Genomic DNA, 20174 nt, shown 5'->3' with positions numbered 1-20174 from the left:
CGATAAGGCCTAACACAAAATAAAGCAGTTCCAAAGGCTATGATTATTAAGCAAAAGGCAATAATTTCAACAGTTTACATTACTAGGTAGTAAGACCTACTTTACATAGTGCATAAATCTCTATAAGAAAACTCTAAACCAGAAAACACAGTCCAAAGATGTCTTCAACTTTGATTTTCATGAGGTCTTGTTCCATGATCTTGGGAGAAGCTTTCCACCTTGGGTGCAGTCATCCGCTTCTGGCCCCCAGAACAACTGAATTTTAGTTTAAGTTCTTTGATTGGTTGCACAGTCTAAGTAGGGACTATGGTTCTCTTTAACTAGGAGAGATGAATCCAAGTTTTGACTTCCTATAATTTAGCAGCACATGGATTAATGAGAAGGATCGGATGAAGTTCCTTCCATCAAAACTCAGTTGAATCTTTTAATTGGCGTCTTTACCAATAAACATAATCTCCAAGGGCAATGTTATACAGATTTTTGGATTCCAGTCAGCAAAGATTTCTTGTACCTGTGAAAAATATTCCTTAGATTATTGGATTAAAAAAAAAAAATTTTTTTTTATTGGATTAGAGACTAATATTTCAATAATTCTGGTTGAACAATATTGGAATCAGTACAAGCAACATAAAGGATGGAATGGGCCTTCCAATGTCTATTTTAGAGGAGGGAAGCTTGTGAGATCCAAATGACATCAACTTCAGGTATAAAAAAAGAACTAAAATAAGGGAAAAACTGGTCTAAGCTGACTAAGGTGCCAAGGTGAAGGATTTATATAAAAGGAGCAGTTATCTGAATAATTTGGCACCCACAGTTTGTAATGTATGAATATGTTTCTCTAAGGATGTACAAGTATCAACAAGAAAGCTTAAACTATGTCCATATTTTGACATAAGAGAATGCATTAAAATATTTTAAATATATGTACTGTTATTTCTATGACTACGTTTTTTTATGGTTTAGTCTCTACTAATCACATTGTTTATGGTCGCTTTAAGTTTAATAACATAAACAGTTTAAACTTGTAGCAAAGTTAATCTTATCAGCCTGAAATTTTATATATTAGACATTCTTTTTTTCTGAGACAGAATCTGATCTTCATTTTCATATATTATTAAGCTTTTTTATTTTAAATTATCTTTAGATTTGTAGTCCACTTTACTGCTTTCTGACTATAATCTTATCATTTTTATGCTCAAGTTATTTTTTTTAATTTAGCTCTATTGACACTGTACTTACATACTCATAGACCTTTCATTTACACAGATTTCCTTTCTTTTATGTTAAACCTCATTTTCATAGGCTCTTTCCTTCCATCTCTGTTCCTTAAGCCACTGTCTTAAAGAAAAAAAAATTACCAGTCATTTTTCCTTCTTTCTTGTTTTTCAGAACATACTAAAACTTTCAATCTGATTCTTCAGGTGGTTTTTTTTTTTTAAATAATTTTTATTGTGCTTTAAGTGAAAGTTTACAAATCAAGTCAGTCTCTCACATATAAACTTATATAAACCTTACTGCATACTCCCATTTACTCTCCCCCTAATGAGTCAGCCTGCTCCCTCCTTCCAGTCTTTCCTTTTGTGACTGTTTTGCCAGTTTCTAACCCTCTCTACCCTCCCATCTCCCCTCCAGACAGGAGGTGCCAACACAGTCTCAAGTGTCCACCTCATACAAGTAGCTCATTCCTCATCAGCATCTCTCTCCAATAAATTGTCCAGTCCAATCCGTGTTTGATGAGTAGTCTTGGGGAATGGCTCCTGTCCTGGGCCAGCAGAAGGTTTGGGGATCATGACTGCTGGGATTCTTCTACTCTCAGTCAGACCATTAAGTCTGGTCTTTTCATGAGAATTTGGGGTCTGCACCCAACTGTTCTCCTGCTTCCTCAGGGGTTCTCTGTTGTGCTCCCTGTCATGGCAGTCATCGGTTGTGGCCGGGCACTATCTAGTTCTTCTGGTCTCAGGATGATGTAAGTCTCTAGTTCATGTGGCCCTTTCTGTCTCTTGGGCTCATAGTTAACCTGTGACCTTGGTGTTCTTCATTCTCCTTTGATCCAGGTGGGTTGAGACCAATTGATGCATCTTAGATGGCCACTTGTTAGCATTTAAGACCCCAGACGCCATACTTCAAAGCGGGATGCAGAATGTTTTCTTAATAGAATTTATTTTGCCAATTGAATTAGATGTCCCCTGAAGCCATAGTCCCCAAACCCCCACCCTTGCTCTGCTGACCTTTGAAGCATTCAGTTTATTCAGGAAGCTTCTTTGCTTTTGGTCCAGTCCAGTTGAGCTGACCTTCCCTGTATTGAGTGTTGTCCTTCCCTTCACCTAAAGTAGTTCTCATCTACTATATAATCAGTAAATAACCCTCTCCCACCCTCCCTCCCTCCCCCCTCTTGTAACCACAAAAGAATGTGTTCTTCTCAGTTTAAACTATTTCTCAAGTTCTTCTAATAGTGGTCTTATACAATATATGTCCTTTTGCATCTAATTTCACTCAGCATAGTGCCTTCCAGGTTCCTCCATGTTATGAAATGTTTCACAGATTCATCACTGTTCTTTATGGATGCATAGTATTCCATTGTGTGAATATACCATAATTTATTTATCCATTCATCCATTGACGGACACCTTGGTTGCTTCCAGGTTTTTGCTATTGTAAACAGAGCTGCAATAAACATGGGTGTACATATATCTGTTCGTGTAAAGGCTCTTATTTCTCTAGGGTATATTCTGAGGAGTGGGATTTCTGGGTTGTATGGTAGTTCTATTTCTGACTTTTTAAGGAAATGCCAGATAGATTTCCAAAGTGGTTGTACCATTTTACATTCCCACCAGCAGTGTATAAGAGTTCCAATCTCTCTGCAGCCTCTCCAACATTTATTATTTTGTATTCTTTGGATTAATGCCAGCCTTGTTGGAGTGAGGTGGAATCTCATCGTAGTTTTGATGTGCATTTCTCTAATGGCTAATGATCAAGAGCATTTTCTCATGTATCTGTTAGCCACCCAAATATCTACTTTAGTGAAGTCCGTGTTCATATCCTTTGCCCAATTTTTAACTGGGTTGTTTGTCTTTTTGTGGTTGAGTTTTAAGAGAATCATATAGATTTTAGAGATCAGGCGCTGGTCGGAGATGTCATAGCTGAAAATTTTTCCCAATCTGTAGGTGGTCTTTCTACTCTTTTGGTGGAGTCTTTAGATGAGCATAGGTGTTTGATTTTTAGGATCTCCCAGTTATCTGGTTTCTCTTCGACATTTTTAGTAATGCTTTGTATTCTGTTTATGCCTTGTATTAGGGGTCCTAATGTTGTCCCTATTTTCTCTTCCATGATCTTTATCGTTTAATCTTTGTGTTTAGGTCTTTGATCCACTTGGAGTTAGTTTTCGTGCATGGTGTGACGTATGGGTTCTGTTTCATTTTTTTGCAAATGGATATCCAGTTATGCCAGCACCATTTGTTAAAAAGACTATCTTTTCCCCAATTAACTGACACTGGGCCTTTCTCAAATATCAGCTGCTCATATGTGAATGGATTTATATCTGGGTTCTCAATTCTGTTCCATTGGTCTATGGGCCTGTTGTTGTACCAGTACCAGGCTGTTTTGACTGCTGTGGCTGTGTAATATGTTCTCAAATCAGGTAGAGAGAGGCCTCCCACTTTCTTCTTCTTTTTCAGTAATGCCTTACTTATCCAAGGCTGCTTTCCCTTCCATATGAACTTTGTGATTTTTTTCTCCATCACATTAAAAAATGTCATTGGAATTTGGATCGGAAGTGCATTGTATATATAGATGGCTTTTGGTAGAATAGACATTTTTACTATGTTAAGTCTTCCTATCCATTAGCAAGGTATGTTTTTCCACTTCTGTAGGTCCCTTTTAGTTTCTGTCTTTTACGTCTTTGGTAAGATTTATTCCTAAGTATTTTATCTTCTTGGGGGCTACTGTGAATGGTATTGATTTGGTGATTTCCTCTTCGATGTTCTTTTTGTTGATGTAGAGGAATCCAAGTGATTTTTGTACGTTTATCTTGTAACCTGAAACTCTGCTGAACTCTTCTATTAGTTTCAGTAGTTTTCTGGAGGATTCCTTAGGGTTTTCTGTGTATAAGATCATGTCATCTGCAAATAGAGATAATTTTACTTCTTCCTTGCCAATCCGGATCCCTTTATTGCTTTGTCTATCCTAACTGCTCTGGCTAGGACCTCTAGCACAATGTTGAATAAGAGTGGTGATAAAGGGCATTCTTGTCTGGTTCCCGTTCTCAAGGGAAATGCTTTCAGGCTCTCTCCATTTAGAATGATGTTGGCTTTGTATAGACGCCCTTTATGTGTTGAGAAATTTTCCTTCAATTCCTATTTTGCTGAGAGTTTTTATCATGAATGGGTATTGGACTTTGTCAAATGCCTTTTCTGCATCAATTGATAAGATCATGTGGTTTTTGTCTTTTGTTTTATTTATATGGTGGATTACATTAATGGTTTTTCTAATATTGAACCAACCTTGCATACCTGGTATAAATCTCACTTGGTCATGGTGGATTATTTTTTTGATATGTTGTTGAATTCTATTGGCTAGAATTTTTTTGAGGGTTTTTGCATCTATGTTCATGAGGGATACAGGTCCGTAATTTTCTTTTTTTGTGTTGTCTTTTTTTTACCTGATTTTGGTATCAGGGATATGGTGGCTTCATAGAATGAGTTAGGTAGTATTCCATCATTTTCTATGCTTTGAAATACCTTTAGTAGTAGTGGTGTTAACTCTTCTCTGAAAGTTTGGTAGAATTCTGCAGTGAAGCTGTCTGGGCCAGGGCTTTTTTTTGAGGGGGGGGGGAGTTTTTGATTACCTTTTCAATCTCTTTTTTTGTTATGGGTCTATTTAGTCGTTCTGATTGTGTTAGTTTAGGTAGGTAGTGTTTTTCTAGGAATTCATCCATTTCTTCTAGGTTTGCAAATTTGTTAGAGTACAATTTTTTGTAATAATCTGATATGATTCTTTTAATTTCAGTTGGGTTTGTTGTGATATGGCCCATCTCATTTCTTATTCGGGTTATTTGTTTCCTTTCCTGTATTTCTTTAGTCCATCTGGCCAATGGTTTATCAATTTTGTTAATTTTTTCAAAGAACCAGCTTTTGGCCTTGTTAATTCTTTCAATTGTTTTTCTGTTCTCTAATTCATTTAGTTTAGCTCTAATTTTTATTATTTGTTTTCTTCTGGTGCCTGATGGATTCTTTGGTTGGTTGCTTTCTATTTGTTCAAGTTGTAGGGACAGTTCTCTTATTTTGGCTCTTTCTTCTTTATATATGTTGGCATTTATTGATATAAATTGACCTCTGAGCACTGCTTTTGCTGTGTCCCAGAGGTTTTGATAGGAAGTGTATTTATTCTCATTGCATTCTATAAATTTCTTTATTTCCTCCTTAATGTCTTCTATAACACAGTCTTTTTTGAGCAGGGTATTGTTCAGTTTCAAAGTATTTGATTTCTTTTCCCTGATTTTTCTGTTATTGATTTCTACTTTTATGGCCTTGTGGTCTGAGAAGATGCTTTGTAATATTTCAATGTTTTGGATTCTGCAAAGGCTTGTTTTCTGTCCTAACATGTGATCTATTCTAGAGAATGTTCCATGTGCCCTAGAAAAAAAAGTATACTTTGCAGCTGTTGGGTGGAGAGTTCTGTATAAGTCTATGAGGTCAAGTTGGTTGATTGTAACAATTAGGTCTTCCGTGTCTCTATTGAGCTTCTTACTGGAAGTCCTATCCTTCTCCGAAAGTGGTGTGTTGAAGTCTCCTACTATAATTGTGGAGGTGTCTATCTCACTTTTCAATTCTGTTAAAATTTGTTTTATGTATCTTGCAGCCCTGTCATTGGGTGCATAAATATTTAATATGGTTATATCTTCCTGGTCAATTGTCCTTTTAATCATTATGTAGTGTCCTTCTTTAACCTTTGTGGTGGATTTAAGTTTAAAGTCTGTTTTGTCAGAAATTAATATCGCCACTCCTGCTCTTTTCTGATTGTTGTTTGCTTGATATATTTTTTTCCATCCTTTGAGTTTTAGTTTGTTTGTGTCTCTAAGTCTAAGGTGTGTCTCTTGTAGGCAGCATATAGACGGATCGTGTTTCTTTACCCAGTCTGAGACTCCCTGTCTCTTCATTGGTGCATTTAGTCCATTTACATTCAGCGTAATTATAGATAAGTATGAGTTTAGTGCTGTCATTTTGATGCCTGTTTATGTGTGTTGTTGACAATTTCATTTTTCAATTCATTTTTTGTGCTGAGATGTTTTTCTTTGTAAATTTTGTGATCCTCATTTTCATAGTAGTCGAATTTATGTTTGCTGAGTCATTATGTTTTTCTTGGTTTTTATTTTGAATTATGAAATTGTTAGACTGCTTTGTGGTTACCTTAATATTTACCCCTATTTTTCTAAGTAGAAACCTAACTTGTATCATCCTATATTGCCTTGTTTTCCTCTCCTTATGGAAGACCTATGCCTCCTTTATTTAGTCCCTCTTTTTGATGATTGTGATCTTTTACCTAATGATTTCAGTGATTCCCTGTTTTGAGCATTTTTTCTTTTTAAAATTAAACTTAATTTGTTTTTGTGATTTCCCTATTTGAGTTGATATCAGGATGTTCTATTCTGTGACCTTGTGTTGTGCTGGTATCTGATATTATTGATTTTCTGACTAAAGAATTTCCTTTAGTAATTCTTGTAGCTTTGGTTTGGTTTTTGCAAATTCTCTAAGCTTGTGTTTATCTGGAAATGTTTTAATTTCACCTTCATATTTGAGAGAGAGTTTTGCTGGATATAGGATCCTTGGCTGGCAGTTCTTCTCCTTCAGTGCTCTATATATGTCATCCCATTGCCTTCTTGCCTGCATGGTTTCTGCTGAGTAGTCTGAACTTATTGGTTCTCCTTTGCAGGTGACTTTTTTTTTCTTTTTTTTTTTATCCCTGGCTGCTTTTAAAATTTTCTCTTTATCTTTGGTTTTGGCAAGTTTGATGATAATACGGCTTGGTGATTTTCTTTTTGGATCAATCTTGTGTGGGGTTCAATTAGCATCTTGGATAGATATCCTTTTATTTTTCATGATACCAGGGAAGTTGTCTGTGAACAGTTCTTCAACTATTCTCTCTGTATTTTCTGTTATCCCTCCCTGTTCCGGAACTCCAGTCACATGCAAGTTATTCTTCTTGATAGAGACCCACATGATTCTTAGGGTTTCTTCATTTTTTTTTTAATTCTTTTATCTGATTTTTCTTCAACTATATTGGCATCAACTGCCTTAACTTCCAACTCCCCCACTCTGCATTCCAATTCCTCGATTCTGCTCCTTTGACTTCCTATTGAGTTGTCTAATTGTGTAATTTTACTGTTAATCTTTTGGATTTCTGAATGCTGCCTCTCTATGGATTCTTGCAGCTTATTAATTTTTCCACTATGTTCTTGAATAATCTTTTTGATTTCTTCAACTGCTTTATCAGTGTGTTCCTTGGCTTTTTCTGTAGATTTCCTTATTTCATTTCTGAGGTTATCCCTGATGTCTTGAAGCATTCTGTATATTCGTTTTTTATATTCTGCATCTGGCAATTCCAGGATTGTGTCCTCATTTGGGAAAGATTTTGATTCTCTAATTTCAGGAGTTGTAGAAGCAATCATGGTCTGCTTCTTTATGTGGTTTGATATCAACTGCTGTCTCTGAGCCATCTATGATATTGTAATGATTTATTTTGTATTTACTCACTGAATCTTATCTTGTTTTGTTTTCTTTCAATATACCCAGGCGGGCTACTAGATTGCGCCATCTTGATTGTTGTAGCCTTTGAATCACTTATGTCCTATTACCAGCTGGTTTGGGTTGTTACCAGATATATAAGCCCAAGAGTCCTTTCACTATTCTGGAATAGAATCAGCTTAGGTGTTCTGATTTTGGGTCACCAAGTGTGTGGTGTAGACTGTCACCTATTAACTTAGAGGAGTAGTGGTGATAGTTGTGTGCACCAGAGTCTAGTAGCAGCAGGGAGTCACACTCCAGGGGAGGCTGGATGCTGACAGCTTTCCCCCACATGCCAGTGAGGTAAGTGTGTCTCTATCTCTGAAGCACATTGGTAGATGGGCTCTGCAGCTGTACCTTAGGCACCCAATGCTTGTACCTCTAAAGACTGGTTGGCGTCAGTATCCTCAGACCCCTTTGGCAGGTGGCTAGGTGGTTTGGGTGGAGTTTCAGCCCTTAGTTCCTGATTGTGGATCAACGAGTTCTCTGTTTAATAGGTAGAGATATCAGACCTGGAAAACTTGTCTTTCCAGTATTCTGCTGAAACAATTACAGTCAGATCTCTATCAGAATTGCCTTTGCATTATAATAGCCACCTTGTTCCCTGTAGGGATGAAATCCCAAGACTGTGGATCTCATATGCTTGGCTGGAACTGGTTCTGTATTTTTATTCCAGTTTAGGGAAGTCAGGGAAGGATTTTTCATCCCTGGATTTTTAGTAGCTCCTTCTTTCAGGCCAGGAGAATGGGTTAGGAAAAGAAAAAAAAACTGCAGAGCACTTCACTCCGTGGCCCAGGAAATTCCAATATTAATGAAGCCACCTGGGGCAGGGACAGGAGGGACCAGATAGATAGGAGAGAGTAGCACCCGGCAATATAGACAAAATTACTTATCTTGCTTGGTGATGACTGTTTTACCTGAGATTACTAAGGGGCGTGTAGCCTGTGTGTGCTGGCTGGGTCGAGATTACCCCCAAGGGTCAGGCCCATGTCCTGTGCTTGTGCTGTCTCAGAAGCAGTGGCCAGCTCCTCTGCTCCCAGTCCAAAGCCCAGCGCCAAGGTTCCCTGGCTGGGACGCCACACTCCAGGCTCCAAAACCAGTTGTTTCCTCCCAGTGACTTCTCCTCCTGTCATTGTGCAGCCTGCACTTGCTGGCTGGGCTTCCCCCAGGTCACTTCAGCAGGCTAGGGCTGCGTCCCGTGCTTGCGTTGTCCCAGGAAGCCATGCTCATCTCCCCTGCGCCCAGTCCAAAGCCCGGCACCAAGGTTTTCTGACTGGGACGCTGGCTCCAGGCTCTGAAAACAGTCACTGCTTCCCCGTGGTAGCTCGTTCTCTAGTTAGCCACATCAGTGTGCAGCCTGCTTGTGCTGGCTGAGTCTTTACTGAGGTTACCCAAGGAGCCTAGGGGTTAGGGCTGTGTCCTGTGCCTGCCCTGCCTCAGCAAGCTCCAATCAGCCCGGCCACTCGGCACCAGGGAACTGCGAGGGCTCAAGGCTGTGGAGCAGGACGCCAGTTCCAGAAGTGGTCGTTGCTTCAGGGTGCGGCTTTTTGCTCCCCTGTCACTCAGGTCAACTCTGTGTTTGATGATCAGAGTTTGTATATTGTCATGTATGTGATCAATTCACTTTTTTTTTCTGAGTCTTTGTTGCAAGAGGGATCCACGGTAGCTTCTACCTAGTCAGCCATCTTGGCCCCAGTTAAGTGTTTTTAGTGAATCAGCAAAGTGGAACTTATCTGCAAAAGACAACTTAAAAATGTCTATGGTTAGCTTATAACAATAATTTTTTAAAAGGGAATGATTTGATGGGCATTAACTACAAAGTAATGCAAAGCCAAATAAAGTCAATTCAAAATAAAAACTTTTAGGGAAAACATAACGATTAACCTTATTTTCAAAGAGCTTCAGATTTTCAAAGAGCTTCAGATATAACATATAATAATTTTGAGGCATAACACTAAATAGTAAGTACATACTGAAAATATACCAAGATTATCAAGTCTTTAAACATCTAAATAGTAATAAGAAACTCCAGGGGTAAACAATGAATTCCTCAGTTAAAATCATTGACTTTGATGATACTAGATTCAAAGGAAACAAAGCTGTGATTGAGTTAGTAATTGAAATAATAAAATCGTGGTACAATATTCTGTTTGTTTAATATCAAGTTATTTCTCTTGCTTTGACTACATATTTTATGTAATTCATAGTATACTAAATAAACATTTTTTAGTACTTTTTATGCAAAAGAAACAAATATTTTGTGTCCTTTTAAAGTTTCAAAATTGTCAGGAGTTTATAACAAGTCACTAAGGAAAAATATTCGAGTTTTTTAATCAAAGATCTTAAAGAAAAAAACATTTTTTTTTCCCTAAAATCAAGCAGCTTGGTTTCTTCATTAAGGGCATAAAAGCTAACATAAACTCAGAGACAGATTACATAGAATACACAGTAAATTAAGGAAATAAGACTATTAGAATTAAGCAAACTTTGTTAGGATTTTAAGATATTTCTGAGCATTTTAGTCTCAGGGAGTTATTTTGTTGAATGCTTGCCTTCAAGGCGGATTGAACAAAGAATAAAATCAATTCTTTAAGGTAGTAAATAAATAAAATCTTGTGATCTTAACACTGAGAAATTTAATTCTTTGTTATTTGATATTAAAGCACTTAAAATTTCTCATAAATTAACCTATTAAACTTTTGGTTGCAGCAAATAAGAACTTCAACTATATCAAATAAATTCTCTTTCAATAAATCTTTTAAATTTCTTGTCTTTTATATATCTTGTATAGTACAATGTTTTAAGTGTCAAAATGAACACATTTATTATTAAGTTCAACTATCAGGATATCTTTGTAACTTAGAAAAGCAAAAACCTATAAATTTTACTTATTAAAAAAAAGCTACTAATTTAGTGAATATTAGTAGGTATCTAAAATTCTTGGAAACTAAGCCTATATATTCTTTATTTTCTTTTGTCTTAAAGGGTTTTGGTTTGGTTAAGAGGGTTTTTTTATATTTTTTAAAAAAATAAAAAGCTTTCTCTGGAACTATGTGTGTCTCAGATGTTCATTATTAAGAAAAGAATTGATTTGTTTCAACTCATTTACCTATGTTTAAATTGGCTTTAGGTATTTAAAAAATCGAGAGATAATTAAACTATTTCCTTCTCATTATTATTATATTCTTGGTAAGTAGATTAACCTTTTTTTCATATTCTAATTTTGTCTGTTTGAGCTAATTGTTGATATTTTAAAAGTCTCTCTAAAGTTAATTCATGAGAACTAGAGTCATTAATAAACAGATTTGAGAAACTTATTTTCTTTACTCATCATAGAGGCAAGAGTAATTTTAGCAGCAGCTTGTTTAACTGCCTGGTCTGCAAAGTTGTTTAATTTCCTCGGTCTTACTTTTTTTGAAAGTCAGAAGCTTGGGCAATGTTTTTGGAGCTCTTAGTCTTTCTGGAATTAATAAAAATTACTACTTTTCCTTAGATCAAACATATTTTATATAACACCTAGCTTAAGTTACTTAAAGGAGTTTACTTTTAAGATTTTGCTTTCAAGGTTGACATAAGCTCACTTAGAAGAATGTTATCCAAGAATATCTTACATAAAGGGTTTAGATATAAACCCACTTCTCACTTGTCAACAGGGTTAGTTTTCAAAGACCAAGTCATTATATGAAAATCAGTATTATGCAAAAATGGAGGATGGCCACATCAGATCAAAAAGTGGAGGCAACTACATCATTATATAACTTCCAAATTACATCATTACATAACTGCCTGATTACATAACTACCAAATTACATCCTTACATAACTGCCAACCACTAAGAATCACCACCCAGCCAAGCTGACACATAACCTTAACCATTGCAGCCAGCATTACTCTTGCCTCACACCTTGGCTTTCGTTACCGTCATACGTACATTGTTCATGTGCAAATTAGTCAGATAGTAGATTTTTTACTATTGTCATAAATGTGAAATGTCAGATAATAAGATAGTCGATCAGTGAGGAGTAGGTGTACTTCTTTCTCCTGGCTTGGCAGGGTGTGCTTTTGACATTCTGTAGCCTAGCTATAGAGAAAAATATTTCCTTCGCTGCATGATTAAGTCTGTACAAAGATTAACTCTTGTTATGGCAAAAACTGGAAAAACGAAATGGAATCCAGCCCAAGGCTGAGCCAGCTTTTTCAGATTCACAAGGCACCTTAATTTTAAAAGCCCTTTACAACTTATAGTGACCCTACAGGACAGAGTAGAACTGCCTGTAGGGTTTTCAAAGCTGTAATCTTTACGGAAGTGGACTGCCACATCTTTCTGCTGAGGAGCCACTGGTGGGTTCCAATTGCCAATCTTTCAGTTAGCAGCTGAGTGCTTCACTGCTGTGCCACCAAGACTCCTCTGTCTTTCCAATAAGTGATGCTGCATAAATTAAATATCTACATGGGTACTAAATGAATTTTGTCCCCGCCTCATGCCATACCCAAAAATTAATTCAAGAAAAATCATAGACCTAAATCTAAAAGGTAAAACAGTAATGCTTCTAAAAGAAAACACAGAAGCACATCTTCAGAATTTTGAGGAAGGCAAATATTTCTTAAAACAGTACACAAAAGGCAATAACCACAAAAGAAAAGATTAATTGGATGTTTTTAAAACTGAAAACTTCTGTTTATGAAAAGACACCATAAAGAGGGTAAAGAAGCAAACCGCAGACTTGTTAAGAGCCATCAAATCGGTTCCAACTGACAGAGACCCTATGCACAACAAAATGAAACAGTGCCTGCTCCTGCACCATCCTCATAATCATTGCTACACTTGAACCCATTCTTGCAGACACTATGATAGTCCATCTGATTGAGGGTCTTCCTTTTTTTCGCTGACCCTCTACTTTACCAAGCATGATGTCCTTTTCCAAAGGCTGATCTCTCCTGATAACATGTCCAAAGTATGTGAGACGTAGTCTGGCCATCCTTGCTTCTATGGGGCCTTTTGGTTGTACTTCTTCGAAGACAGATTTGTTTGTTCTTTTAGCAGTCCATGGCATAGTCAATATTCTTTGCCAACAGCACAATTCAAAGGCATCAATTCTTCTTCAGGCTTCCTTATTCATCGTCCAGCTTTTGAATGCATATGAGGTGATTGAAAACACCATGGCTTGGGTCAGGCACACTTTAGTCTTCAAGGTGACGTCTTTGCTTTTTAACACTTTAAAGAGGTCTTTTAAAGCAGATTTGCCCAATGCAATGTGTCATTTGATTTCTTGACTGTTACATCCAGGGGTGTTGATTATGGATCCGAGTGAAGTGAAATCCTTGACAAATTCAATCTTTTCTGCTTGTATCATGATGTTGCTTATTGGTCCAGTTGTGAGGATTTTGGGTTTTTTTTTTTTTTTTTTTGTGGAGGTGCAATCCACACTGAAGGCTGTGGTCTTTGACTTTCATCAATAAGTGCTTCAAGTCCTCTTCACTTTCAGTAAGCAAGATTTTGTCATTTGCATATCACAGATTGTTAATGAGCCTTCCTTCAATCTTGATGCAAAGATCTGCTTCTTATACTCCAGCTTCTCTGATTATTTGCTCGGGATACAGGTTGAATAAGTATGGTGAAAGGATACAACCCTGACACACACCTTTCTTAACTTTAAACCACATGGTATACCCTTGTTCTGTTTGAATGACTACTTCTTGGTCTAAGTAGAGGTTCCTCATGAGCACAATTAAGTGTTCTGGAATTCTCATTCTTCAAAATGTTATCCATAATTGGTTATGATCCACACAGGGAAATGCCTTTGCATAGCCAATAAAATACAGGTAAACATCTTTCTGGTATTCTCTGCTTTCAGCCATGATCCATCTGACATCAGCAATGATATCCCTTGTTCCAAGTCCTCTTCTGAATCTAGTTTGAAAATTTCTGGCAGTTCTCTGATGATGTACTGCTGCACCTGCTTTTGAATGATCTTCAGCAAAATTTTACTTGAATGTGATATTAATGATACTGTTTAATAATTTCCACATTCTGTTGGATCACCTTTCTTGGGAACAGGCATAAATACGAATCTCTTCCAGTTAGATGGCCAGGTAGCTGTCTTCTAAGCTCCTTGGCACAGACGAGTAAGCACTCTCAGCGCTACATCTGTTTGTCAAAACATCGCAATTGATAGACCATCAATTCCTAGAGCCTTTTTAAATTTTTGTCGTTGCCTTCAGTGCATCTTGGACTTCTTCCTTCAGTACTATAGGTTCCTGATCATATGCTACCTCTTGAAATGGTTGAATGTCGACCAATTCTTTTTGGTTTAGAGACCCTGTGTATCCCTTCCATCTTCTTTTGATGCTTCCTGCATTGTTTAATATTTTCCCCATAGAACCCTTCATTTTTGCAACTCGAGGTTTGAATTTTTTCCAAGTTCTTTCAGCTTGAATTTTTTCTCAGTTCTTTCAGCTTGAGGAATGCTCGGCATGTTCTTCCCTTTAGGTTTTCTATCTCTAGCTCTTTGCACACGTCATGATATCTTACTTTGTCTTCTCAAGACACCATTTGAAATCTTTTGTTCAGCTCTTTTACTTCATCATTTCTTCCTTTTGCTTTAGTTATTTGGCATTCAAGAGCAAGTTTCAGAGTCTCTTCTGACGTCCATTTTGGTCTTTTCTTTCTTTCCGTCTTTTTAAATAACCTCTTGCTTTCTTCATGTATGAGGTCTGTGATGTCATTCCACAACTCGTCTGGTCTTTGGTCACTAGTGTTCAATGCATCAAATCTACTCTTGAGATGGTCTCTAAATTCAGGTGGGACATACTCAAGGTCATACTTGGGCTCTCATGGACTTGTTCTAATTTTCCTTAGTTTCAACTTGAATTTGCATATGAGCAATTGATGGTCTGTTCTGCAGTCAGCACCTGGCCTTGTTCTGACTGATGATATTGAGCTTTTCCATCTTCTCTTTCCACAGATGTATTCGATTTTATTCCTGTGTGTTCCATTTGGTGAGGTCCATGTCTATAGTCACTGTTTATGTTGGTAAAAAAGTATATGCAGTGAAGAAGTCGTTGGTCTTACAAAATTCTATCATGTGATCTCCAGCATGGTTTCTATCACCGTTGCCATATTTTCCAACTACTAATCCTTCTTCTTTGTTTCCAACTTTCACATACCAGTCACCAGTAATTATCAATGCATCCCGATTGCTTGTTCCATCAATTTCAGACTGCAGGAGTTGGTAAAAATCTTGAATTTCTTCTTCTTTGGCCTTAGTGGTTGGTTCATAAATTTGAATAATAGTTGTATTAACTGGTCTTCCCTGTAGGCCTATGAATATTATCCTACCACTGACAGCATTGTACTTCAGAAAAGATCTTGAAATGTTCTCTTTGACAATGAATACAATGCCATTCTTCTTCAAGCTATCATTTCTGGCATAGTAGACTGTATGATTGTCTGAATCAAAATGGCCAATACCAGTCCATTTCAGTTCACTAATGCCTAGGATATTGATGTTTCTGTGTTCCAATTCATTCTGGATGATTTCCAATTTTTCCCAGATTCATACATCATACTTTCCAAGTTCTGATTATTAATGGATGTTTGCAGCTATTTCTGCTCATTTTGAGTCATGCCACATCAAAAATTGAAGGTCCCGAAAGCTTGGCTCCATCCACATCATTAAAGTGGACTCTACTTTGAGGAGGCAGCTCTTTCCCAGTCGTATTTTGAGTGCCTTCCAATCTGAGGGGCTCATCTTCAGGACTAAAAAAAAGGACTATATTGGAAAAATTTTTGCTGCTATTCATAAAGTGTTCACTGGTTAATTCTTTTCAGAAGTAGACTGCTGGGTCCTTCTTCCTAGTCTGGCTTAATCTAGAAGCTCAGCTGAAACCTGTTCACTGTGGATGACCCTTCTGGTATCTGAATACCGGTGGTATAACTTCCAGCATCATAACAACACGCAAGCCCCCATAGTAGGAGAAACTGAGAGATGCATGGGGGGAGCCACAGACTTGGAGAAGATATTTTTAATACGTATATTCAACAAAGGATTCATGATTGCAGTAAGTGGATAATTTCTTTGAATTGATAAGGAAGAATGATAACCCAAAGAAAAAGTAGACAAAAGATCGAATGTTTATGAAAGAGACTATCCAAAGTATCAATAAGCATATTAAAATGAGTTCAACATCGCTAGCCACAAGAGAGATAAAAATTACAATCACAATGAGCTAAGACTACACCCCACTAGGATGGCTAAAATTGAGTGATAAAACCCAAAGTGGGTAAGGATGTACAGCAATTGGAAATCATTTTGGAAAACTCTTTATCAGTATATTTTCCTAGATAAATATGAGCAATTAAAAAAATAGAATCTGTTCATGAGATACCAAGCCCACTTATAAAAAAAAAAAAAATCTTGAAGGAAGATTTATTGAAACAAAATGCATAATTACTGAGGAAGTACTACAACAGTCACTGTCCTAGCTGATTTACATATATTGTCTTTGTGATCTGAATTTATTAAGTTTACCACTCTGTGAATGCAAATGTGGCAAAGTGGGCATGGTGGTATCAGAAAGAGAATGATCCTGATCCCCTACCCCAATTCCAGGCTTCGCTTAATCACCCAAACCCAGAAGCAGATCCACGTGGACTGTCCAGTTTTGCAGTTTCCCTTGTACAGCTCCTTCAATCTCTTTCTCTCATCTTCATCTATACTAGCAGGGGGACAAGAACATAACACAACCCACAAGACCATCCTCCCTTTGTCTTCTCCCCCCAGGGGTCTCTGACTGAAAACCCTTTCCCCTTCCTCCTTTCTCTGCCCACCAGCTGAAGAGGTCACGTTCATGCAAACATTCTGTAGGAGGGCATGTCACCCAAATATAAAGGAATCTGAGTCTCACTCTGGCCAGAAAGCACACTCCGTTTTATCCCATTTAATCCTATGAGGAAGATTTAATTATGCTAATTTTACAAGAAAGGAAATAGGGTCAAAGAGAATGGGAAAAAAGTTCACCAGCAGAGCAGGGTTCTAACAAGGAGAGCAAACTCCCAAATCCAGCAGTGTACAATATTGCCCTCCTCTTCCATATAGAGATGGAAACATTTGAGGTTAACAGTGATTAATAGGGACTTTCTTTCACGGAAGAAAGATCTGGCCAACTGCTGCCATAAAGATTACCACCTAGAAAACCCTATGGGGCAATTTTACTCTGTAACACAGTGTCGCTATGAGTTGGAACTGACTTGATAGCTCCTAACAACAAGAGCAATCGCCATTTGGAGTCCCTGGGTGGCACAAACAGTTAACACTCTAAGCTGCTAACTGAAAGATTGGAAGATTAAGCTCACCCAGAGGTGCCTCAGAAGAAAGTCTTGGCAATCCGCTTCAGAAAAATCAGGCATTTGAAAACCCTATGGAACACAGTTCTACTCTGACTCAATCACATAGGATTGCCATGAGTCAGAATTGACCTGACCACAACTTATAATTATCACCACTTATGATTCATAATCATAAGTTAATTACCACATATGACTATTTCCTCAGCATTGATTACTGAGACTCAAACTCCAACTTGCCTGCCTGTGGTTTGGTCTCTAGTCGAGCCATTCCAGCTATGTGGTAGGACTTGAGTTATTGTGACTTGTTTCCTAAACAGACTCCCCTCAACGCCTTTTGCCACTGCTGGATGAGTTCTGATTCTGGCTCATCCAAAAAGAAAGCAAGAGAGAAAAGCCTTTTGCTTGCTGCCTCCTGGAATTCTGCCACATCTTTCACTTCCCATTCAGACATGGCCGTTGGGACCACAACTTTATTAGGGCCACAGCTTTGCTCTGACTTCTAAGTCCCTCCATCTGCTCTTTTTCCTCTTTTACCCACAGTTAATTAGGACTTAATTGGGCTCTTACTGCTTTGAGTCTTGCAGTGTTCCTGTTTTTTACATTCTGCTATAGTCCATGAGAAACCAAGACAATGAATAAGGAAGAGAGAAGAATTTATGCCTTTGAATTATGAAGTAGTGAAGAATATTGAGCATACCGTGGACTTCTAGAAGAAAGATCAAATGTATCTTGGAAGAAGTACAGCCAGAATACTCTTTGGAAGCAAGAATGGAAAGACTTTATCTCATGTACTTTGGACATGTTATCAGGAGGGACCAGTCCCTAGAGAAGGACAACATGCTTGGTAAAGTGGTGGGTCAGTGAAAAAGAGGAAGACCTTCAATGAGATGGACTGACACATTGGCTACAACAATGGGCTCAAGCATAACAAATAATGATTGTGAGGATTGTGAGGTGCAGGACCAGGCAGTGTCTCGTTCTGTTGTATATGGGGTTGCTATGAGTCAGGGCCAACTCAATGGCACCTAACAACAACAACAACACAGTCCAGTGCTTAAAGAGGTCAAGTTTCTTTTTTCTCCTTGGTCTTTTTAACAGCACAGACCATAACATCTCTAGAGTTATCCTAAGCTTTGACATTCTCAGATTGCTATAAGATGCGAGGTGAGGCCACCATCCCACCTAGGAATATTTACATAAATCTGGACTCATATTAACATTTCTATGATAAGATCACGAATATTCTGTGTACCATAAATGGCTGTTTTCATTTAAGCTAAGAGTTCTACTAAATAAATGATTATACATTTTAATTTCTGGTCATATTTCCCAGGGAGGGGTGTGTCAGGATAGGCTAGGTTATGCAGCAGTAAGAAAAACAGCAAGCACTTAGTGTTTCTTAATAACAGGGTTTATTTCATGCTCATGTTACTGGACCATTGCAGACTGGCTTGGTGGCTCTGCACCATGGCTCCTCTCTCCAGGGTCTAGGTTGGTGGAGCATCCACCATATTGAATATTGCTGGCAGTCATGTCAGAAGGAAAAAGTACTCTGACAAATTGTGCCCTGGGTCTTTAAATTTCCTCCTAAAAGTGTGACATGTTACTTCCATCCACATTTTATTATCCAAAGAAAGTTACATGACCACATATAACTTCAAAGGGTCAGGGAAGTACAACCCTGTCGTGTTCTGGAAAGTGGGGAGAGCAAGAAATATTTGGTGAGCAGCAGTAATAATGACCACCAGGGAATAGGGTAAATACTAATACCCACAGACAGTGCAAATGGTCCTAAAGGAGTGGAAAAGTGAAAAATATTATCTTTTTCAAGGGATACAGTAACCATCCAGTTGTTCTCCATTGCCTTTCAACTGTAAACTCCTTGAAAGTAGGGACCCTATCAAAATTATCTCATTGACGTGACATAGCCTAGTGGCTTTGGAATCAGACAGACTCAGCTCCATAATTTATTTGTTGTGTGACCCCACTGATTTTTGGGGGAGGAAAGAAAATTAAAAACCTGATTATACCAACCCCCTGAGATTTTTGAAAGCCCACACTTTTATTCAGAGTGTAGAATCCACAATAATAGCTATTTTTTACTGAGTCCCCATGGAGTTCAAGGCTGGATTTCATATGCTGTGGCAGAAACTGGCTAGTTGTTTATCATATGTTTGTTCTTTTTTCCTGGGCACACAGCTGGACTATACGTAGTTAGATGTGGCCATGTGATGAAGTTCTAGAATGAAATGTGAGGGAAAGTGATGTGTGGCATACCCAGGCCTAGACTATTATATCCTCATGTGCATAATCCTCCATCCTTTTTCTCCTTCTACTGGCTTGATGCAGGCAAGGATGGTGACCTTAAAAATCATGTGTTGAGGATGGCAGAGCCACAAAATAGAAGGAAACTGGGTCCCTAAATCATTGCTTGGATGAGGGCCGCCTGCCTATCAGGAACTGTCATTTTGGACTTTACCTGAGTAAGGAAGAAACTTCTAACATGTTTGACCCATTATTATTTTTTGTTTGATTGTTAGGGCAGCCAGCATTCTCTTAGCTAATACGAATCTTTGACAGGTCTTGGTGAACTGGCCCTCTGAGGAGACAATTTGGGTGCACATTTTGGCAGAATGTTCCAGACAAAAAGGATGACTGGAGAGAGAGGTTGGAATAAAAGCAGAGGGTCACTCTAAGATTCCCTAGCCACCTGCCCAACTCTATCCATTTGGGGAAATTTGAAGCTATGGGGTAATAAGGGGAATTCTCAGTTCTGTGTGAACAGAGAATCTTAGGCCTTCTGGAGAACATTGATGCCTTAGTGATGGCAAGCTGAGAGTAGTGTGCAGTAGATAACAGCAAGTCTAATGTAAGGCATTAGATGCCTTCAAAACTTTCTCTACCCCCCCACCCCTGCCGCCATCAACACCAGAAATTCCCACTATTAGTCATTCCTTTGAGCTTTGGCATTGATTCCATAAAGTCTTCATTGAATTGTATGTAAATTATCGAAAAGCATAACTAATAAACCCAGTAGAATAATTTAT

General features: G+C 37.9%; 1 pseudogene; it reads right to left on the bottom strand.

The window, feature by feature from the left end:
* LOC126067943 (conserved oligomeric Golgi complex subunit 8-like) overlaps positions 1–17578 on the bottom strand; it is a 28906-nt pseudogene extending 11328 nt beyond the window's left edge.
* Positions 17579–20174: the final 2596 nt, after the last annotated feature.

Source organism: Elephas maximus, chromosome 26 (assembly GCF_024166365.1).
Source record: "Elephas maximus indicus isolate mEleMax1 chromosome 26, mEleMax1 primary haplotype, whole genome shotgun sequence".
NCBI classification, from domain to species: Eukaryota; Metazoa; Chordata; class Mammalia; order Proboscidea; family Elephantidae; genus Elephas; species Elephas maximus.
Note: the sequence above shows the minus strand (reverse complement) of the source record. Positions and strands in the feature narration are given on the sequence as shown.